Below are 8,091 nucleotides of genomic sequence, written 5' to 3'. Positions count from 1 at the left end.
TTTAAATATATTAATTTAATAAAAAACCGTTAAAAAACCGGCTAATTTGACCGGTTTACTGGTTAACCGGCCGGTTTGACCGGTTTTTTTACCGGTTTTTTGCTGGCCGGTTTTTGAGCTTACCCGGACCGGTTAACTGACCGGTTTCCGGTTGAACCGGCCGGTCCGGTCCGGTTTTCAGAACCATGCTAAGTAGTAAATTTATTAGCCAAGTCTTTGGACATCACTCTTTTTAAAAAATTTAAGAGCAAACTCAAATTAGGGTCTAAACTCTCACCAAGTTTAAAGAGAGAGGTGTCAAAGATAATGATGTAATTAAGTAGTAAATTAGTTAGTGAAAGATAGTTAGAAAAGAATTATATTGTTCTGTTGTGTCTTGCTTATGTGGCAAGGGTCATCACTGCTCAGCATACTTTTATATATATATATATATATATATATATATATATATATATATATATATATATATATATATATATGCAGCTTTACTTGGGTGAATATATATGTGCTAGTACAATGTGTAAAATACATAGATAGATATTTTCTTCTCTTTAATTCTTATCTCAAGTATCTTTCTCTGAAGTTCTGTATTCTTGATCCTTAGATAGTGTTCATCTTTTTCATAAAAATTTCAGGAATAAGTGTAAATTGTAACAAGTATGCAAATAAGGTGGAGAGATAATTTCTTTTTATTTTATAATTATTTGCACTCGGGTAAATTGGTTAAAAAAATTAAAGTTTGGTAGAAAGAGTCATTTTAAAAATAACTATAATGTTAAAAATAAATTAAAAAATATTAGAGATAATTTTGATTTTAGATAAAAATTTAAAGATCAAATAATACTTTATTATTCTAATTTTAAATGTATTTGACAACTTTTTTTAATATTTTTTTTTCAAAAAAAATATAAACGTTTGATTCTATCTTATAAATCATCTTTAAAAAGAAAATTCATGTATCAATCCATAATTTTTTTATATCATTTATATACTTGACAAATATAAACGTAATATATTTTATTAAAATATAGATAAACCAAAATTTTGAGTGATATAAAATTTTACTACAATTGCTATTTAATTTAACTCACACACACTATATATATATATAGTTACCGAATGAAAACCGAGACTATAATCTTATGGAAAAGTCTAGGGGACCAGCAATTTTATTGAATTTTGGCCAGCATGTAACCAGCAGAGAAAGGTGAGCCATTGGATGAAATTTCACACCAATCTCACACCATCAAATCATCATTGATGGCTAATTGATGGCTAACAATCACAAAAATTGCTGGCCCCCTAGCATTGCTCTAATCTTATTATTAAGATCCTAACTAATTAAGTTGATCCAACCTAAATAAAGTCCTTAAAAAAAGTAAAAGTCTCCCAATGAGAATCTTTTATGTTAGAAATCTATCAATTAATCAATGAACTGAATGATATAGATGGATATATATAAACTCTACATTACATTGGTATCTTACTATAAAATATTAACAACGAAAACAGTAAATATAAATAACCCTAGCTAGTAGCTAAATTCTATTCCATATAGCATAGGATCTAGGCTAATTGTCTAATACACACCGCAGCTTATTATGAAGCACAAAAACAAATTTATGCTTAATTACTTTTGTGGTATACACATGCATGTGCCTAAGCTATGAAAGGTTTTTCGTTAAGTGTGTATTAGCGTTTTCACATGCAAATCCGGCGGTCGCTTTTTTTAATTTTTATATTAATATAATTTGTTAAATTTTTATTTATTATCAAACACTTTTAAAATAAAAAAAAAAACAAAGAATACACTACTAAAATAATATTTAAAAGTTTGTAATGCTCACAAAATGAATTCTAAAAGATACTAATGATAAATAAGTCTTCAAAAAATTTAAAAACAAGACAAAATAATTAAATATTAAATATATATTCTAAAAAATAATTTTAGATATTAAATTTTGATACAAATTTCTGTAATTATTATAAAAAATAAAATAATTTTATCCTTAAAATTTAATATTTTTTGTCAAGTAAATTTAAAAAATAATTATTATGAATGATAATATTTTTTGAAAAATAAAAAGAAAAATTTAGAAATCATATTTTATTCTGAATTTTTGTGTAAATCTTTTAAATATTTATTCAAATGTCAAATTTAGATATAATAGATAAGTTGTTTGTTAAATATAAAAATTTGTTTATTATTTATAAAAAAATAATATTTATTTATTGATTATTTTTATCATATTTTTAAATTATTCAAGAGATTGTTTTATCGATAATTTTTTTTAAAATATTTTTGTCAATGGCTGAATTTTTAGAGTATTAAATTAGTAATTAATTCAAAAATAAAAAATATTTAAACAAAATAAAATTAGTACGTATTACAAAACGTACTTGAAATAGACTTCTGAATAATGAATTTTGTTAATGAGGTCGGAGATAGAGGGCAGATATTTAAGATGGTTTCATATTAATTCTGAAATAACGGATAAGAATACGAGACTTTGATATTTAAGTTAGTAAAAATTTAAATAAATTATGTATAGAATAAATTAGATAATACATGAGTTTAATAAAGTATTTATAGAAAAGAGTGATGATTTGATTATCACTTTTAAATTTTTCCTATATAAGTAGTGGACGATTTTCTTTCCTTGGTCCATGGGAAGTTATTTTTACATTGTGTAAATATTTTCATGTGGATAATAATTAACAGAGATAGTGATGAGGAGTAGTATCTTCTCCAAATTGAGTCAGTCAAAATATCCGTGTCGGATAGCTTAACTCGTGTCTCTTAAGAGGCACCTTATAATTAGTGGGTATGAAATGCTCCTTTTGATTAGAGCGAGTCCATTTTTAGAAGACCAACTTGTTTAAATTATAACCATTATTATTTGGACCATGATATAAATTATAAATAGTACGTATAATACTTTTATTTTCAATAAAATAATTGACAATATATATATATATATATATATGAAAAAGATAAATACATATAAAAAATAGTTATAAATTTTTTATTATTTTATTAAAAAATATTATATGTATTACGAGTAAAGTATTGTTTTTGTCTCCAAAATTTGGGATAAGTCTCAAAATTGTGCCTAACTTTTAAAATCGTCATATTTAAGTCATTAACATTTCAAAATTGACTCAATGTTGTCCTGCCGTTAAGAATCTGTTAACGGAATTGACGGTGGGACAAAATTGAGACGATTTTAAAACGTTAGGGACTTAAATATGACAAAAATGCTGGAAACAAAAACCATACATAGAAATTAATTTTAATGTTATCTTTCACTAATATCAATCTTTTACAGTACATAGTTATTCAATTATTTTTTAATCACATTTAAGTAAACTACACTTAATCACATTACTTTTATTCTAAATAAATTTATTTTTTTATATAATTTTACTCTTAAAGATTTTTACTCATCATAAAATGTTTGTAAAATGACTAGAATCCTATTACTTTATTGTATATGTATCATTTTTTTCCATAAGTTTATGTACTAGTCATTCTACAAACATTTTATGATGAGTAAAAATTTTTAAAAGTAAAATTATAAAAAAATAAATTTATTTAGAACAAAATTAATGTAATTAAGTGTAATTTATTTAGATGTAATTAAAAAATTATTGAATAACTATGTACCATAAAAGATTGATACTAATGAAGAATAAAATTAAAATTTATATATTTCTATGTATCATTGTTGTCCCTAACGTGTTTGTCATATTTAAGTCCTTAACGTTTCAAAATCGTCTGAATTTTGTCCCGCCGTCAATTCCGGTAACAGATTCCTAACGGCGGGACAACATTAAGTCAATTTTGAAACGTTAGGGACTTAAATAGGACGATTGAAGGTGTGTTTGTAAAACACGTTGAAGAGGATAAAAGTGCGTTTAAGTGCTTTGAACGAAATTTTTTGATGTTTGACAACTTTTTTTTCTCTGAACGCCAACCTGATTTTGCATCTCAAAAGCTCCTTCACTAAGAGCAAGAAATTATAGATTTTGCGTTTACTAACATATGTTTAGGTTTGTTGTTAGTTATTATTGATTTTTTCTATAATTTTTTTAAATAAAAAATACTGAGAGTATTAAAACAATTATTCTAATTTTTATGTACTATTTACTATTTTAATTTTTTATAATATGTATTATTGTTCCTAATAGAAATGATAAATTAAAGAGCAATGCTAGGGAACCAAAAGGGTATTAGCCAAAAATCAGCCAAATACCTTTGGGTGAATTCAAAATCTCTGCTAGTTAATATATATGGATGTTTCTTCTGCTAAGTATCAGAATGTTTCTTTTTCATACTAAATGGATGTTCTTTTATATATTTTTTGAATTTTTTTGTATTGCAAATGTGAATGTCTCTATTTCTTTAAGAATTTCATATTTTTTTTAAAATTTTATAGATATTTAATTATTTTTGCTAAAATATAACTGAATATTTCTTTTGTTAAGTATTATGATATTTTTTTTCATATTAAATGAATATTTTTTTATATTTCTTTAATTGTGTAGTTTACAGTCTCTTTAATCATCAAAATGGCACCTAATATCTCAAAACACAGTGAACAATATCTGCAACAAAACTCTAATTACAAACATGTGTTGAATACAAAATAAAAATTTCATCATCTACCATCCTTCTCACTAGCATCATAGTACCATCCACCTTCTTAACCTTACACGCGTCCAACACAAGCGCGTTTTAATTAATAGGTCTCCGCAGGCATCACTTTTGCAATTCATTCACAATATTCTCGATGAGTTGGGGCTCATCCCTAGCATGCATAAATCAAGAAACATGAAAGAAAAGGATATATTAAGAACTAACGATAGATAGATGCTATAAGAAATAAGATACCGTTGCTTGCTATTATGGGCTGGACCATGAGCATGTGGGTCGGGTTATGTTGCTCCAACGGATAAGACCTTGGGCTGGCTCTCCTTTAGCGCCGGTAGGGAGACCTTGCGTATTGGAGGTCCATGGCAACAAGCTCGGTGAGGAAAAAGATAGAGGCTGCCGAGTCGTACACGCTGAAGGTGGTGAGACACGGCATCATTTGTGTAGGTCGGAGGCAGTGGACTCAGAGCAGTGCGAAGGCACCATCCGCGATGAAGAAGAAGGCTATGCTAAATTAACGTGAGAGAAAAGAAGAAGGTTTTTATAGGTTTTAATTAGGTTTACTTAATCAAGTTTAAATTTTTTAAATTTAAAATTAATTATTAATATAAATTAATGTGGTTTTGTTTAGTTTTTTGCTGATAACCTTTTGGTTTCGTATACTTTTCCTAAATTAAATAATAAATTAATTATAAATAATAATAAAAATATAACTAGTAAAAAATTAGAACCTAAAATAATAATAAAAATGAGATTATTAAGAGTACTTAAAAAGAGTATTGAAATATGTTATTTTATATATTATTTTTAATTTAATAAATAAATATTAATTTTTACTATAAAAAAAATACTTAAAAAGTTGTTGATTTTTATATGTTATTTTTTATTTTATAAATAAATATTAATTTTTATTATAATAATAAAAAATTATAATATACTAAAATAGATTACTATCAAAAAAATATTATATAAAAAATATACTAAAAAAATATAAAAAAGATTAAATATACTTAAAAAATAATATTATAATTTAATATTATATTTTTAAGTAATTAATTAATTATTTATTTATAAGTGATTTTAACTAATATTATCTAAACAATATTTATTTTATTAAAATTAATTTTAGTAAAAATTGCCAAACATAAATAATGTTGGTACAAACTCACTTCTATCCAAAATCAATTCTACAAAATCACTTTTATTCAAACTCCAGTTTGCCCAACGTAAATTCAAACATACACTCAAACGTTAGGGATAACTTTGAAACTTTCGTTGGGGACAAAAACGATACTTTACTTTGGCACAGGATTCGGTGGTCCAGGAACCTTTGGACCACTTAGTGGTCCAAGTAGAAAACATGTTTTTAGAGTTTTTTTATCAATTGCTACGTAGTCCTTGAACTAATTTTAATTACAAATCAACCCCATATATTTTATTTTACGCCACTGAAATACAATCAAGAAAATAATCCATGTTTAAATCAAACGCAGGACCAAGATGCTCAACATTCATAATACCTAATGAAATAAATTATAATGCATGGATCACAATAAAATAGCAATAATCCAAATAAAGTAGTATCAAATGGGTAGTAGCAGGAATATCTATATGGTATGAACTTGTATGAGGAGGAATTCATCAGCCTTGCTTTGATTCCTTCTTTGATTACGTTGTTGGTTACTTGCAAGTTCAATTTTTGTTTTATTATGTCAATTTTGTTTTATTATATGGTTTGAAACTCTTGATTATTCAATTCATTCTTAAGGAAGATGTCCAAAACAAAATACTGAAAGAAGAGAAAGGATGAGCTTGTTATTTAGATTATTTTTTTATTAGTTTAATATTGATGATAATTAATTATAACAAAAGTACATAAGGAGTACACAAGATTAACCATAAAATATTTTTTATAATTTTTTATTTTTATTATCAAATTTATATTTTTGTTAATGTTGGTTTTGGTTCTTTCTTTTATTCTGCTACTACTCATTTGATACTACTTTATTTGGACTATTGCTATTTTATTGTGATCCATGTATTATAATTTATTTCATTAGGCATTATGGATGTTGAGCATCTTGGTCCTGCGTTTGATTTAAACATGGATTATTTTCTTTCAGTGGCGCAAAACCAAAGGACAAACAGATTAAATTTAAAATAGAACAATCATGTAATTAATTGTCTGTTTTTATTTTATGTGCTTTTTAGTTTCTTGTATGTAACATGCATTAGTTGCAGCATCCGAAGCAAAGGTGAATTTATAAATTTTCAGTGTACAGTTTCATTTCAATCGATTGGGTACCATTACCAATCGATTGAAATTGGCAAAACATTCAACTTCATCACCTTCCAATCGATTGGATTACATTACCAATCGATTGAATTTGGCTAAAACTTCAATGTCATCACTTTCCAATCGATTGTATTTGGCAAATCCATGTTGTTTTCGTGAATTCAATCGATTGAGTAACAACAACAATCGATTGTTTTGAGACATTCATTCGATTGGAAAGTATAAACAATCGATTGGTATAAGCTTTTTATCATTCTACCTTACAACTTTCAATCGATTGTTTTGTGATATAGTGTAAACCAATCGATTGAGTTATCATTCAATCGATTGTTTTGAAAAACCAATCGATTGAATTTCAAGGAAACACGATTTGGAAGCCATGGACGAACGTAACGAGATCAAAGTTAATTATTTAATCAATTGGAATTATTAGGATGAATGGAGGATATAATTGGTTGTTATTTTTGTATTTGATTGTTAATAAATATAATAGATAATTGATAAAATAATAATTTATAAAATAAAAACTATTTTTATAATTAAATAAAATATATGGAGTTGATTTGTAATTAAAATTAGTTCAAGGACTACGTAGCAATTGATAAAAAAACTCTAAAAACATGTTTTCTACTTGGACCACTAAGTGGTCCAAAGGTTCCTGCACCACCGAATCCTGTGCCACTTTACTATATGTACTACTTTTGTTAACAACTCTTTTTGTTTTTTATTTTTTAGTATTTAATGTGATTGATAAAAAAAATAAATAAATAATTTTTTATATTATAAAAAAATATACACAAAAAATATCATTTTTTTATAAATAAAAATAATTTATTTTTGTCTTATACACTAAATTGATAAAGATATCTTTTATCATTGTAATAAGATGAAAACCTTCAGTGTGAATTTCATAGTTTATCTATTGAAGAAGAAATACGTGCTAGAGTTGTAAACATTTGTTAGTGGAATTTAAGATATATATGTTTTGAATGTATCTCTTCATTTTTTACTTTATTTCTGTAAGGAGTCATCACTAATAATAGTAAATCCTTGGGTCTGAAGAGTTATCACTAATAGTAAATGCTTGAATCTGAAGAGTGCATAAGTAAAAGGTAAATGACTTGTTATCAAGAATACCAAG

The sequence above is a fragment of the Arachis hypogaea genome, chromosome 9 (genome assembly GCF_003086295.3).
Source record: "Arachis hypogaea cultivar Tifrunner chromosome 9, arahy.Tifrunner.gnm2.J5K5, whole genome shotgun sequence".
NCBI lineage: Eukaryota > Viridiplantae > Streptophyta > Magnoliopsida > Fabales > Fabaceae > Arachis > Arachis hypogaea.
This window is presented reverse-complemented; position numbering follows the sequence as displayed.